Genomic DNA, 16,364 nt, shown 5'->3' on the forward strand with positions numbered 1-16,364 from the left:
AAATGTATGCGGATACAAATCTGCATCTGTTTGGACAGAAATTCGTCAGGTCCCTATACATTTTAAAGTGTTGAGACTGCAAATAACATTGAATGAAAGAAAGCTTCCTCTTTCTAGATCGAAATAAAACAAAACTCCTAAAAAAAGAAGGAACAACTCTCCTTACCACCAAAACTACTTCCTCTTCTGCAATCCTCTCAGAGGATTTAACTTACAACATGTGTCATCTTGACATAGATATTGCAATGTGATTCAGAAATGCCTGCCAAATAATCTGTTTGACAGACTTCAAAGGTTTTAATGCCAAGCCAAGATGCATTTGAACATATGGATCACACTTAAATAATCCTGAGTACAACACAAGTTCTCAGAAGATGTTAGGATTCAGTATAAGGTACTTTGTCCCAGTCATCAATCCTACTTGCAGAGAGGACCTGCTTACTTACAAAAGCAGACTTTGTGAGTGCGGGGACATCATTACACGTGTGCACTACATATAAGTCAATACCTATATGTAGCTTCACAATGGCAACTCTGAATATGGCCATGTAACATGTCTAATATCATGGAATTGTCCCCCCATGCCAAATCTGGTATTGGGGTGCCAATCCCATGCATCCCCAGGGCTCCACCATGGACCCGGGTACTGCCAAACCAGCTCTCTGGGGTTTTCTCTGCAGCTACCACTGCTGCCAACCCACAGACAGGGTTCTGCCCTCCTGGGGTCTGGGCAGCCCAGTCCCAGGAAGGCAGAACAAAGGATTTCCTCTGAGAGAGACGGTGTTACACCCTCTCCCTTTGGAAATAGGTGTTAAGGGCTGGGGAGGAGTAGCCTCTCCCAGCCTCTGGAAATGCTTTGAAGGGCACAGATGGTGCCCTCCTTGCATAAGCCAGTCTGCACCAGGTCAGGGAACCCCCAGCCCCTGCTCTGGTGCGAAACTGGACAAAGGAAAGGGCAGTTTCCACTCCCCTGTCCATCACCACCCCAGGGATAGTGCCCAAAGCTCCTCCAGTGTGTCCCAGACCTCGGCCATCTTAAATCCAGAAGTGTGAGGGCACAATGGAGGCCTCTGAGTGGCCAGTGCCAGTAGGTGATGTCAGAGACCCCTCCTGATAGGTGCTTACCTCACTAAGTGGCCAATCCTCCTCTGAGGGCTACTTAGGGTCTCTCCTGTGGGCTTTTCCTCAGATAATGACTTGCAAGAATTCACCAGAGTTCTTCTGCATCTCCATCTTCGACTTCTGCCACGGATCGACCGCTGACTGCTCCAGGACGCCAGCAAAACTGCAACAAAGTAGCAAGAAGACTACCAGCGACATTGTAGCCCCTAATCCTGCCGGCTTTCTCGACTGTTTCCTGGTGGTGCATGCTCTGGGGGCTGTCTGCCTTCACCCTGCACTGGAATCCAAGAAGAAATCTCCCGTGGGTCGATGGAGTTTTCCCCTGCTCCAGCAGGCACCAAACTGCAGCATCACAGGTACTCTGGGACCCCTCTCATCCTGACGAACGTGGCGCCTGGATCACAGGTGGTGGACACAAGTGACCCAGACTGTCCAGTGGTCCAACTGTCCAAATTTGGAGGAGGTAAGTCCTTGCCTCCCCTCTCCAGACAGTAATCCTGTGTACTTTGTGAACTGCAGCTGCTAGGGCTTCTGTGCACTTTTGCAAGGAATCCTTCATGTACAGCCTAGCCCAGGTGACCACCGGCTTCGTGGGACCCTCTTTTTGTAGTGTTGAGATGACAGCCATGCTCAGTTTTCTAGAACCCGTGTTCAAGTGCTTCTGTGGGTGCTGCCTTCTTTTGCATGGCTCTCTGTGTTGCTGAGGGCCCTCTCTGCCTCATCTTCCAAGTGGCGACCTCCTGGTCCTTCCTGGGCCCAGGCAGCACCCTTTTTCTTCAACTGTGACCTTTGCAGCCAGTAAGGCTTGTTTGGGGTCTTTCTCCAAAGAAACAACTCTGCATCCTCCAGCATTTCGTGGGACATCTTATGTGCAAAGGAAAAGTTCCTGGCACCTTCAGTTGTTGCAGAATCTTCAGCTTATTCCAACCAGAGGCAGCCATTTTGCACCTTACTCCGGGGTTTAGTGGGCTCCTGCCCCCCCCCGGACACTTTCACGACTCTTGGACTTGGTCCCCTTCCTTTACAGGTCTTCAGGTCCAGGAATCCGTCTCAGTGCTTTGCAGTCTGTTGTGGCCTTTGCAGACTCTCCTATCACGACTTTAGTGTGTTTCTGGGGAAGTAGGTTCACTTTACTCCTACTTTTCAGGGTCTTGGGTTGGGGTATCTTGGACACCCTTAGTGTTTTCTTACACTCCCAGCAACCCTCTACACACTTCACTAGGCGAGGGGTCCCTAAGTGGTTCGCATTCCATTTTCTTAGTATATGGTTTTTGTTGCCCCTAGGCCTATTGCATCCTATTGTATTCTACAGTGTTTGCACTACTTTTCTAACTGTTTACTTAACTGTTTACTTACCTGTAGAAGGCTGGCCTGGCTTATAGTGGGTACCTTGTGGTACTTACACCTTGTGCCAGGTCCAGTTATCCCTTATTAGTAGAATAGAGGTGCTCTAGCAGCTTAGGCTGATAGAGGTAGCTATAGCAGAGCAGCTTAGGCTGAACAAGGAGACATGCAAAGCTCCTACTATACCACTTATATCACTTAGCACTATGGGCCAGATGTAGCAAATTCCCAAATTGTGAATTGCAATTTGCGAGTCCCTGCGACTCGCAAATTGCAAGTCGCAATTTGGTATGCAGAAAGGTGTCTCAGACACCTTCTGCTACTCGCGATGGGGTCGCAAAGACCCACCTCATTAATATTAATGAGATGGGTCGCAGTTTGCGACCCCATTGTGAGTATGGGCACTCACGGGGATGGTGGCCTGCTGGAGACAGCAGACCACCATGTTCGTGACTGCTTTTTAATAAAGCAGTTTTTTTTTCCAAAGTGCAACCCGTTTTCCTTAAAGGAAAACGAGCTGCACTTTGAAAAAAAAAACGAAACCTTTAGTTTCTATATTTTTCAGGGCAGGTAGTGGTCCATTGGACCACTGCCTGCTCTGAATTATTATTTTTTTTTCCAGACACAAAGGGGAAGGGGTCCCATAGGGACCCCTTCCCGTTTGCGCCTGGGTTACCATCCACTTCAAGTTGATGGTAACTGCGCTTTCATTTGCGACCGCTTTCGCGGTCGCAAATGAAAATGAATAGCATTGCGAGTCGCAAATAGGAAGGGAACACCCCTTCCTATTTGCGAGTCGGAAATGCATTTTGCGAGTCGGATCCGACTCGCAAAATGCATTTCTACATAGCAAAGAGGCATTTGTGCATCGCAAACGGCGATTTTCGGCGTTTGCGACTCACAATCTCTTTGCTACATCTGGCCCTAAATCACAAGAAAACACAATACTCAGAGTTACTAAAAATGAAGGTACTTTATTTTAGTGACAATATGCCAAAAGTATCTCAGAGGATATACTCCCTTAGGAGGTAAGTAATATACACAAAATATACACATACAAACCAAAATCAGGTAAGTAAACAGTTAGAAAAGTAGTGCAAACACTGTAGAACACAATAGAATGTAATAGGGAGAACTAGGCCTAGGGGCAACACAAACCATATACTCCAAAATTAGAATGCGAACCACGAATGGACCCCAGGCCTAGAGTAGTGTGTAGAGGGTCACTGGGAGTGTAAGAAATCACTAAGGGTGTTCAAGATACCCCACCCCAAGACCCTGAAAAGTAGGAGTAAGTTTACCCTACTACACCAGAAAGACAGTAAAGTCGAGATAGGGGATTCTGCAAGGACAACAACTGACTGCAAAACATTGAAGACGGATTCCTGGACTGAGGACCTGTAAAGGAAGGGGACCAAGTCCAAGAGTCACGCAAGTGTCCAGGGGGGCAGGAGCCCACTACACCCCGGATAAAGGTGCAAAAGGGCTGCCTCTGGATGGAAGAAGCCGAAGATTATGCAACAATGGAAGGTTTCAGGAACTTCTCCTTTGGTCAGAAGATGTCCCACGGCGTGCTAGAAGATGCAGAGTTGTTTCCACACAGAATGACCGCAGACAAGCCTTGCTAGCTGCAAGAGTCTTGGTTGAGGATTTTGGGTGCTGCCACGGCCCAGGAAGGACCAGGAGGTCCCCACTTGGAGGAGAAGACAAAGGGGGCGCTCAGCAATACAGAGAGCCCAAGTAGAAGCAGGCAGCACCCACAGAAGCACCTGAACAGGCACTTAGAAGATCTGAGGAGAACAGTCGACTCAGAGCAACAAAGGAGGGTTACACGACGTCGGAATCAAACTCAGCAAGTTGGGAAATGCAGGACGGAGTGCTGGGGACCTGGGCTAGGCTGTGCACAAAGGAAGTCTTGCAAAAGTGCACAGAAGCCCGTTCACGCAGTACACAGGTTTACTGTCTGGCGTGGGGAGGCAAGGACTTACCTCCACCAAATTTGGACAGAAAGGCCACTGGACTGTGGGAGACACTTGGACCCAGCTCCTGTGTTCCAGGGACCACTCTCGTCAGGATGAGAGAGGGCCCAGAGGACCGGTGATGCAGAAGTTTGGTGCCTGCGTTGTCAGGGGTAAGATTCCGTCGACCCATGGGAGAAGATTTCTTCTTGGCTTCCAGTGCAGGGTGAAGGCAGACAGCCCTCAGAGCATGCACCACCAGGAAACAGTTGAGAAAACAGGCAGGATGAGGCACCACAATGTTGCTGGTAGTCTGCTTGCTACTTTATTGCGGTTATGCAGGCGTCCTGGAGCAGTCAGCGGTCGATCCTTGGCAGAAGTCGAAGAGGGAAGTGCAGAGGAACTCTGTTGAACTCTTGCATTCATTATCTGGTGAGATACGCACAGGAGAGACCCTAAAAAGCCCACAGAGGAGGATTGGCTACAGAGAAAGATAAGCACCTATCAGGAGGGGTCTCTGATGTCACCTGCTGGCACTGGCCACTCAGAGCTGTCCATTGTGCCCTCACACCTCTGCATCCAAGATGGCAGGTGTCTGGGACACAGTGGAGGAGCACTGGGCACCTCCCCTGCGAGGTGCTGGTCAGGGGTGTGGTCACTCCCCTTTCCTTTGTTCAGTTTCGCGCCAGAGCAGGGCTGGGGGGATCCCTTAACCGGTGTATACTGGCTTATGCAAGGAGGGCACCATCTGTGCCCTTCAAAGCATAAGCCTCCCAAGCCCTTCACACCTATTTCCAAAGGGAGAGGGTGTAACACCCTCTCTCAGAGGAAATCCTTTTTTCTGCCTTCCTGGGACTGGGCTGCCCAGGCCCCAGGGGTGCAGAAAGCTGTCTGAGGGGTTAGCAGCAGCGGTAGCTGCAGAGGAGACCCGGACAGTTAGTTTGGCAGTACCCAGGCTCCATGCTGGAGACCCGGGGATGCATGGAATTGTCCCCCCAATACCAGAACGGTATTGGGGTGACAATTCCATGATCCTAGACATGTTACATGGCCATGTTCGGAGTTACCATTGTGACACTATATATAGGTATTGACCTATATGTAGGGCACGCGTGTAATGGTGTCCCCGCACTCACAAAGTCCGGGGAATTTGCCCTGAACAATGTGGGGGCACCTTGGCTAGTGCCAGAGTGCCCACACACTAAGTAACTTTGCACCTAACCTTCACCAAGTGAGGTTTAGACATATAGGTGACTTATAAGTTACTTAAGTGCAGTGTAAAATGGCTGTGAAATAATGTGGACGTTATTTCACTCAGGCTGCAGTGGCAGGCCTGTGTAAGAATTGTCTGAGCTCCCTATGGGTGGCGAAAGAAGTGCTGCAGCCTATAGGGATCTCCTGGAACCCCAATACCCTGGGTACCTAGGTACCATATACTAGAGAATTATAAGGGCGTTCCAGTGTGCCAATCAGAATTGGTAAAATTAGTCACTAGCCTGCAGTGACAATTTTAAAAGCAGAGAGAGCATAAACACTGAGGTTCTGGTTAGCAGAGCCTCAGTGATACAGTTAGGCACCACACAAAGAACACATACAGGGCATACTTTATGAGCACTGGGTTCCTGGCTAGCAGGATCCCAGTGACGCATAGGCAAAAACAAACATACATACAGTAAAAATGGGGGTAACATGCCAGGCAAGATGGTTGAAGTGATGAGGCTCTGCAGACCAGGTAAGAAGAACACGTTTTATTGGAAGAAGAGATGAAAGGAACAGGTCCGTTGAGGGCAACAGCTCAGACTCAACTCCATCAGGAGACTCACATCCTAGAACGTGGAATCTCCCTAGGTCAGCATCTGAGAGCATTCCATCTAAGAAGCAGAACACACTACATATCCCCCTTCTTTTCCCACAACAAAGGAAATAAAACAAATAACCAAAAAAACAAAAAATAAAATTCAAGGTAAAAATACTTACAAACATGGAACACGAAAATCAGGAAAATTAGCTATGTAACCTAACACGTAATCCTTTAACCAACCAGGAGGTGTCACTTTCCTTTTTCCTCCTACCAAGTCACACTGTTGCACACAATCAGATAAACTCAAATCCCCATTCTCAGAGTCGGCTACTGAGTCACTTGCCACATCCTCCTCACTCAAAGCACAATCATATACCACGTGAGGCGATGCATTCCTCTTTAACGCATCGTGAATAGTAACCTCATCCTCCAACCATTCTGCATTTCCCTCCTCGCACCTTCTACTGTCAATACAAACACCGCCACATCCAGATTCCTGTCCATTCCTAAGTAGAACAATGCGCTTAAGATTCCACACCCTACCATCACTCAGTTTTACGGCATTATGCAAAACCTCCATAACTCGCTCAGGATTAAAGTACTGGCTCTCACCCTTTCTTACCTTATAAGGTTTTTTAACTCTAACCCAATCCCCAACATTGATTACCACTGACTTGACATGATGGAGCTTGTCCTAATAAGACTTCGATTTCTCTAGAGACTTATCCAAATTATCTCTTACTTTCTCCATATCCCAGTGTTGGATACCAGTCTTAACCAACCAAGCCGGGTTATGTTTGCATCTCGGACTTCTACCCCTCATAACAATGAAAGGACTGAGTCCAGTAGTAACATTCTCAGTAATCCTATAAGCCCACACTGCTTTAAAGACAGCAACGTGCCAATCCTCTCCACTATCCATTGCACCCTGAATTATACCTTTAAGGACTCTGTTGAACCTTTCTACTGCGCCATTACCACTGGGATTGTACAATGAAGTGGTTTTATGCTCAATCCCCACTCTCCTAAAATACTTTTTAGCAGCATCTGACATAAACTGTACACCATTATCACTTAATAATTTAGAAGGAATGCCTTCAGCCAGGAAAACCTTATCCAAAAACTCCAAAACACTGGTAGTATCTGCTCTTTCCAAAATACCAATTTCAGGCCATTTTGAGAACAAATCAATCATAACTATTACAAACTCTTGAGAGTTACCCACCGGACCCAAGAGATCAATAGCGACATATTCCCATGGTTGCCTAGGTATGAACGTTTGCTGCATAGGCGGTCTAAGGGTACATAAACTCTTGTCTGCGCATGAACACACATGACAAGTTCTGACAAATCTTTCCACTGATTTGTCAACACCTGGCCACCAAAATAACTCCTTAACCACAGACTTAGTTCTAACGATGCCAAAATGGCCCTCATGACATGATTCTAAAATATCTTCTCTTATACCCGATGGGGGAATTATCCTATCACCTCTCCAAAGAACATTGCTCACAACAGAGAGTTCATTCCTAACCTCCCAAAAACTCCTGCATTGTTCAGACAGTTGATCCTTCTTAGGCCATCCTTCTAAAACGTATTTTAAAACAGACAGTAAATTGATGTCTACCTCCATTTCCTTCCTCCAACTATCTTCACTTAGTGCAGGGCTACCAGCATCTTGTACAAGAGCCACGCTCCACTCATACCACGGATCATCAACACACTTCTCCAACAAAATAGGTAATCTGGAAAGGCAATCCGCCATCACATTACTTTTGCCAGGTACATACACAATACGATAAATGTAATCCTTTAAGCGCATGGACAACCTTAAGATCCTGGCCGAAGCTAGTACACTTCCTTCACTTGTAAGAAGTTTAATTAAAGGTTTGTGGTCGCACCGAATAGTTACGTCTTTTCCCCACACAAATGCCCGGAAGTGCTCCAAAGCCCAGGCACAGGCTAAGGCTTCTTTCTCTATAACCGAGTACTTTTCTTCCGATGGGGACAATGACCTGGAAGCAAAAAGTATAATCCTTTCCTTACCATTACACCCCTTTTGAGATAGCACAGCACCTAGGCCCTTATTACTAGCATCTGTGGTAACAAAAGTATCTAACTTAGGGTCAAAACTTTCCAAACATGCTGCCTTGCTTAAATCACTTTTCACGTTCTCAAACTCTTGATTGCATGCCTCACTCCACGCGAATGGAGAGTTCCTTTTGAGTAAACCCCTTAAGTTATAAACCTTGCTGGCAAAGTTCGGAATAAATTTGGAACAAAACTCCGCCATGCCCAAAAATGATCTTACCTCATCCTTAGATGTAGGAGGTGATACCCCCACTATAACATTCACCAAGGATGTCTTAGGTTTAACACCCTCACCACTTATCTCATGTCCCAAATACTCCACACTTTTTTTTGCAAACTTGCACTTACTCAGTTCCACAGTTAACCCTTTATCACCTAACACTTCCAACACATGTTCCAACCGCTCATCATGCATGCTCTTATCTTTCCCAAAGATTAATATGTCATCTTGGAAACACATAACCCCTTTGATTTTCCCAAAAAGTTTATGCATAAGATGTTGAAAAACAGCTGCTGCAGACGCAAGACCGAAGGGCATCCTCTTGTATTGGAAGCATCCAAAGGGTGTGATGAAGGCTGTTAGTCCCTTGGAATCTTCAGATAAGGGAATCTGATGATAAGCAGACGACAGATCGATAGTAGAAAACCAGCATGCTCCCTCAAGACTAGAAACCATTTCCGTAATCTTGGGTAGGGGAAACCGATCAATCAGAATATTATTATTTAAGTATCTCAAGTCCACACATAAGCGGATTTTTCCGTTGTTGCGTCGAGCTATCACTACAGGCGAAATCCATTCCGAGCTTTCAATTGGCTCTATCACATCCATTAATACTAATTTATCTAGCTCCTTGGAAACTTCTTCTCTGATCATGATCGGCACAGTTCTGACCTTATGAATTTTTGGTACAGCCTCCCTCTTCAATATGATTTTGTGCTCGAAACCAGTAAGTTTCCCCAAACCCTTGCTAAAAACCTTTGGGAATTTAGATTCTATCTTGGGGGACAACAAACATTCATCGTTCACCATTAAAACTTTATCTTTGCCATTAGGATCCAAAATCATTTGCAACCGTCCTTGATCCTTCCAACCCAGAACTGACGGCCCTTTTTTAGCCACATATAGTTTCCCCTGGCATCCCTGTCCTTGAATGAGAATGCCAACCATCTAAAACCTAACAGATCAATCTTTTCTCCTGTGTAACTTTCCGGTTGAATGTCTGGTGGAGCAAGCTGTTTACCAATTTTTTCCGTGAAAAATTTGTTCCACACATCCTCGTTCACAATTGTGAAGGGTGAGCCTGAGTCAGCATACATTGTGATTGGTACTCCACCAATTTCCATGTTGCATATGGGTTTATCCTTAGTATTCGCCTCCATTATATTGAGAATTAAATTCTTATCCTCATCAAATCCTCTGGGTTCCGTTGTATTTTCTTCCGTATCACACTTTGCAACATTTTCACCTTCATATATACATTTAATTATTTTCCTTTTACTTTTACAAATTTTTGCAAAATGGCCCACAATTCCACATTTGTTGCACTTCAATTTTAAAGCTGGGCACGACTTGGAATGAGCCAAGTGGTCCTTGTTATCACATCTGTAACATCTTCTTCCAGGTTCCCCACTCTGATGTTCCCCACTCTGAAAGCCCCTTCCAGTTTTGCGATTAGTAATTTTATAAATGCCATCCTCATTTTTCCCAGTAGATTTTAGTTCTGAAAAGCATCTTTCAGAAATCTCAGCCTTCCTTACTATGGCTAAAATTTCTTCCAGAGGAGAGTCACCATTTATCCAAAGTCTTTCCTGAATAGATTGATTATTGCAGTGCATAACTACTTGATCTCTAATAAGTTCGTCATGAATTGCCCCAAATTTACAGTCAAGAGCCAGTTTCTTTAAGTCCGCAATGTAGTCATTCACCAGTTAACTTTTTTCCTGTTTTCTTTGGAAAAACTTATAACGGACAATTCCCATACAAACTTTTGGTGCAAAATATATGTCGAGATCCAACATTGCGGCATTAAAAACACAAATATCACCCCTTACAGGGTTTTTGGACATCTTATTATATGTTTTGAGACCCATTGGACCCAAAGAATGCAAAAGAATCCTCTTTTTCTGTTCTGCGGACATCTTGTCATCAACGTCAATAGCGCCTAAATAATTAAAAAAATAGTCCTTCCACTCCAGCCACTTGATGGGTGGTGAATTACCCATTGCCCAAAATGCTTGCGGGGGAACGATGGTAAAATTGGCTTGCGCCATATCAGAGGCCAATTATAATGTACACGTGGTAAATTAAGGCGCTGACTTAATAACTAAAATGTTCAACTCCTCCCTTCCCGGACCTGTTCACAACAATAAAGTACAACCCTTCACAGTAGTAATTAAACTGTCTTCACTACCTTCTTTCCTTAAAAAATAGTCTTACTTCTTCCTTCTTTTCCCTCTTTTCTTTTCTCCTTTGCATCCAAAATGAATGCTTTAAGACGCTCGAAGAAGGTTAAGAGTTCCGCGTCTTCACGAGGTCAATTTCCTAATAACTAGCGTCTCCGTCTCCTAGGAGACGCTAGCGTAATCGGCGTCAGTCTTCCCCGCATGTGTGTTGCTGAGGAGACGAACGTGACGCTAGTGGAAGCCGCGTCAGTCTCCTCAGCGTGTCCGTTGCCTAGGAGACGCTCGAGAGACGCGATGCGCGCTCCACATTAACGGCCGTAGCTGTGCGAGAAAACAAGGAAAAACCAATTAAATTAAATTAAAAACAATCTTCACCGGAAAGTCCTGCGCCGGCAGATCAGGTCAGTAGGCACCAGGTATCGCACAGCAAAGCGAGCAATGTGACGAGTGCACAACATCAGCCGAAATCGGAAATTAAGACGAAGGTTCGTCGAAGTCCACTCCCACGTCGCCAAATTGAAGTTATGAGGCACTGCAGACCAGGTAAGAGGAACACGTTTTATTGGAAGAAGAGATGAAAGGAACAGGTCCGTTGAGGGCAACAGCTCAGACTCAACTCCATCAGGAGACTCACATCCTAGAACGTGGAATCTCCCTAGGTCAGCATCTGAGAGCATTCCATCTAAGAAGCAGAACACACTACAATGGTACTTTCCTACATTACCTGATTTTGGTTTGTGTGTATTTGTTTTGTATTTTACTTAGCTCCTGAGAGAGTATATCTTCTGAGATATTTTTGGCACATTGTCACTAAAATAAAGTATCTTTATTTTTAGTAACTCTGAGTATTGTGATACTTATGATACAGTGCTATATGATGTAAGTGGTATAGTAGGAGATTTGCATGTCTCCTAGTTCAGCCTAAGCTGCTCTGCTATATCTACCTATATCAGCCTAAGCTGCTAGAACACTACTAATCTACTAATAAGGGATAACTGGACCTGGCACAAAGTGTAAGTACCATCAGGTACCCACTGTAAGCCAGGCCAGCCTCCTACAGTGGCCAAGAATGTAAACTCAGACATTAATTTAAGAAGGGTTTTTAATAAGCCTGAAGATTATGAGCATTAGGAGTTTGGTAGTGCTGCTGCTAACTTTAAATTAAGTGTTCATGTTTGGTATCGGGGGCATTGTGTGAGTCCCAAAGTACAATAAACCTGAAATAGTGTTAAATCCAGTCAAATCAAACTTGCAACAGAGAACATTCAAAATCAAAAGCATGAAGGATTATTTACAGAAGACCAAATCTTTAGGCCCATATTTACACTTTTTGACGCAAACCAGCGCCGGCTAACGCCATTCCTACGCACCATGCGGGCGCCTTATTTAAGGATCGACGTTGGCCTGTGCTGCGGGCTGGTCAGAGTAAAAAAAAATTACTCAAACCAGGCAGCGCCGGTGTAGGGAAAAATGAGGGTTGTGCGTCAAAAAATGGTGCAAGTCAGGCTTGAGTCAAAAATCATGGCTCAAACCGGGCTTGCGCCATTTTCTGCCGCACAACCCCCATTGAAATGACTCCAGTCTTAGAAAAGACAGGAGTCATGCCCCCTTGCCCAATGGCCATGCCCAGGGAACTTCTGTCCCCTGGGCATGGCCATTGGGCACAGTGGCATGTAGGGGGGGCCAAATTATGCCCCCTATGCCACTTTAAAAAATAAAAGAATAATACTGACCTCAACTTACCTGTACTTAGATGGGATGGGTCCCCCCCATCAATGGGTGTCCTCCTGGGGAGGGCGAGGGTGGCAGGGGGTGTCCCTGGGGACAGGGAAGGGCACCTCTGGACTGCTTCCATGGTCTGAGACTATTGAAGTGAGCCCACAGGTCCCTTAACGCCTGCCCTCACCCAGGCATTGAAAAATGGCGCACATCAGGCTGTGCACCGTTTTTAAGGCCTGCCCCCTCCTGTGTGTCAAAATGACACAGGAGTATAAATAAGGCGCACAGGCCTTAAAGTCATTTTTTGGACGGGAACGCCTACCTTGTATGCATTAACGCAAGGCGGTTTCCCGCATCCAAAAAATGATGAACACAGAGGTTTTTTGCCGTCCGCAGGGTCGGGCGTCACAGTTTAAATATGGGGCAAGGTTTGCGCCGAATGTGCGTCAAAATGTTTGACGCACATTCGGCGCAAACAGAGTATAAATATGCCCCTTAATCACTTCAGATCAAAATGACAATAATCAATCTATTTCCCAGTTCTCTATCCAGAATCAAATAAAGTCAAAATAATGCATAAGCAAGTGGTCTGAAAGTATGTTCCTCTTAAAAAAGCAAGGACAAGCCCCAATAAATCCTTAAGTATTGCATCATATGCATATAAATTGCACTGTTGACATGGTATGAACCAAATGTTACCTCACTATGCCCAATCCTAAAAAGTAAATACATCATATGGAAAATTACCTTTACTCTAGTACTAATGTATAATACTGTAATATGCATTATAGGCAAAACAAAGGCACATGTAAAATTATACATACAGCATCCACTATCCTGAGTCAAACCCCGTCTTCAGGACAAAAGGAAGATGAAAAAATGCTTTTTGAAGCTATGACAAAAACAAGACTGTAAAACTACTCAAAGTAAGGCTATTTTCCAAGTTGATGAAGGATACATTTTTAACAAAACTGCACAGGGAAGGAAACATTAAACCATGTTCATTTTACATATGTGCAAAGTACAACAAATGGAAGTACATTTAAGGCCTACTCATGTCAACTTAAAATGCTTTGTCATGGTAAACACAGTTCAATGATATTATTTACAACCCATTTAGGTTAGATAAACACATTATTTGTGAATTCTAAATTGACTTTGACAATAGGTAAAATCTAAGGAAAATGATAATTAGAAGTGGAAGCATATTTGTATAGGAATTGAGAGAGCAAAATGAAGAAGCATTGGAAGGCTGAGATTTAAAGCTATGTATGTGGCTGTTTATGAGTCAATCTGCCCCTTTCATGTATCATGGGATCTTGAGGGAAATAATCTACTCGAGTGGGATATTTGCATTAGTAATAGGATCTGTATCACCTCCAAACCTCTTTAACTTTGGTTATTTGCCTTTTTTTGAACTGCACTTGTTGATTTTAATTTGGGTTGTACTTTGTAAATCCCACATATGAAATACATCTTTTGGGACGTTCCAGTCCTATGATCCACTTGTTTACTATCTTCCAGACATGATGTATTGTGATTGGCCATCATAATCATGACCCAATATCTCGAAATGATACTAGATTTTTTAATGAAAGCAACATAATCACAATGAAGCATTGTCAAGAGTTTTATTTCAGTCTAATGAAATTCCAGTTTATCAAATAATATAAATGACCTTGTATTGTTTTTTTAATCAAGAACACCATGTATTTTGTATACTGTTTTCCCTTTTTAGTTGCAACTGAGTATGAAATGGAGTGAGAACTGGCTAAAGTGGACACAACTTCAATAAAGACATATGAAAACAGGATGCATGTCTACTGAATTAGGAAGATACAATGTAATGGCTACTGACCTGATTATTTTTCCAAAAATGTAAAGGACTTGACATTTTTTATTTTTTCCAAAGCTAAGACAATATTTTGATGATAGTCATACCAGATCTCCATCTACATATGTTTTAGTATTAAATTAATTGGCTCTGCAATTTTCTTCTATCTATCTATGAATTCTGTAAGAGGAAATTGTTGGTTGTGAAATAAATCCCTTGACATCAAATGGTATTCTTCAGCTGAAGGTAATGACATTGGTTTAAAACTATCTACTGACAACTTATTGGATGATTGCCTAAGTTATAATAGATAGAAGACAATCCTATAGCTAAATGCTCACTATTAGTGTATAGAAATTCTGCCCACTACAAGGTCTCACTCCACTTGCCTTCCTTTTGTAACTTAAAACATCTTAAGTTTTTCCAAATGTTGGTTATTTGCTCTGTTTGATTATCCATCTGTGGATGTAGTTGACAGACGGGCATCTATTTTCAATCAAGCGGGTTTCCGTAGTCTAGCCTGCTGGTGATGAGCGCATGTGTGATGGTCCTTCTGGTGTTTGCTGGGAGAATAGAGCAGTGGAATGGTCAAAATCAAGTCTTAAGTTCTTTTTCCTGGTCTGAAATCCAAACATTTGAAAAGCCATGTATTCAGACTACTCTCTGCACATGACTATGCTAATTGTTCTGCTATAGGTCATTTTGTAATGTGATAAAATTACCAGTCTTGATGAACAGATATACTGCTACCAAAACTTTTGTACAGCCATTACTTTTAAGTAATTCTACAATTAAGTCATTTGATAGTGTATGTCAAGGAACAGGATATATCAGTATTTGATGCAAGAGGTCAACTGGTTTTAGGAACCTTTTAAATTTTAACTGATTCAGCACAGGTTAAAACATACTGCCAAACATGTGCTAAAATAGACTACAAGACATGCCTTCTAGTAGAGGTACGCTTTTCTCTATTTCTGGGTGACCTGCCACCTTTATATCATGCTCCCATGTCACTGCTGTCTGTTGTGATGATTCACTTGATGTATGCAAATCACTTTTTTCCTTTAACCACAATCCTTCCCTTTTGTTCGGATGTATTAAGTTTGCAACCAAATCTCAGCCTAAAGTGATGTTCCTTGCCTACTTGATCCAAAAACCAATACTGGCTGTAATATTATTGGTGGGTCAGGTGTTCCACTTACATTGGCATTTATTTCTAAATGATGAGACAAAGTATCTGCTCTCCCATTTCTTGAGCCAGGGAACTGATGTACAATAAGGTAAAATTCTGAGAATATTAGAGAAAAAACAAGGGCCTCCCACAATTGCCTGGTAGTTAGAGCTCTTGTTGAGTTTAATAATTGCAAGTTTCTATGTTCAAAAAAGAAGAGCAAAACTAAAGGTCACTATATGGGTGTCCCAATATTTGTATAGACCACATTGTACACTGACCATCCCATTTCATGAGGGAGCCTAAATAAGAATTGTTGTCACACTCTAACAATAAATCCTATTTATAAATGAGTATTGCATGCTTTAGAAGAAGTAATATTAACCGGTTTAATGAAAAATAAGTTCAACCTTCTACCCCATGAGTGGTTAGCCAGCCATTTAAACTGTTATATTGCTGAATTCTCCTGAATGACTATGGTGCACCCCGATGCAACATTTCATATCCAGCCAAACTGGTCTGCACTGGTGTGTGATATCATGACACACCAGGCTTCTGATGTAATCACGTTCACTAAATATCCATCTGGCAGGACAAGTTTAGGCTTGCGAATAGGGTGAAATGGGTTGTTAGGTCATTTTCTATGCATACATTAGAAAACATGCTGGTGTTCTAGATGGGTATCAGAAAACATTTCCAATTGTGGGGGCATGGCTTGATATCTAAGGAAGGTGGTGGCATCTGGGTTATTCTCCTCAGGATGGTACAGGAGTAATGCAGTGCAACGCATCCACCTTGAAATAGAGGCTTTCAATTTTGCTACCTACCCCTTTTTGCTGTACTGCGGGACCTTTTCCGATGCATTGCTGTCATCGGGAGGAAAACCGGAGTTGAAGTATCAGCAACAACTCAACCTGTTTG

Source organism: Pleurodeles waltl, chromosome 5 (genome assembly GCF_031143425.1).
Source record: "Pleurodeles waltl isolate 20211129_DDA chromosome 5, aPleWal1.hap1.20221129, whole genome shotgun sequence".
Classification (NCBI taxonomy): domain Eukaryota; kingdom Metazoa; phylum Chordata; class Amphibia; order Caudata; family Salamandridae; genus Pleurodeles; species Pleurodeles waltl.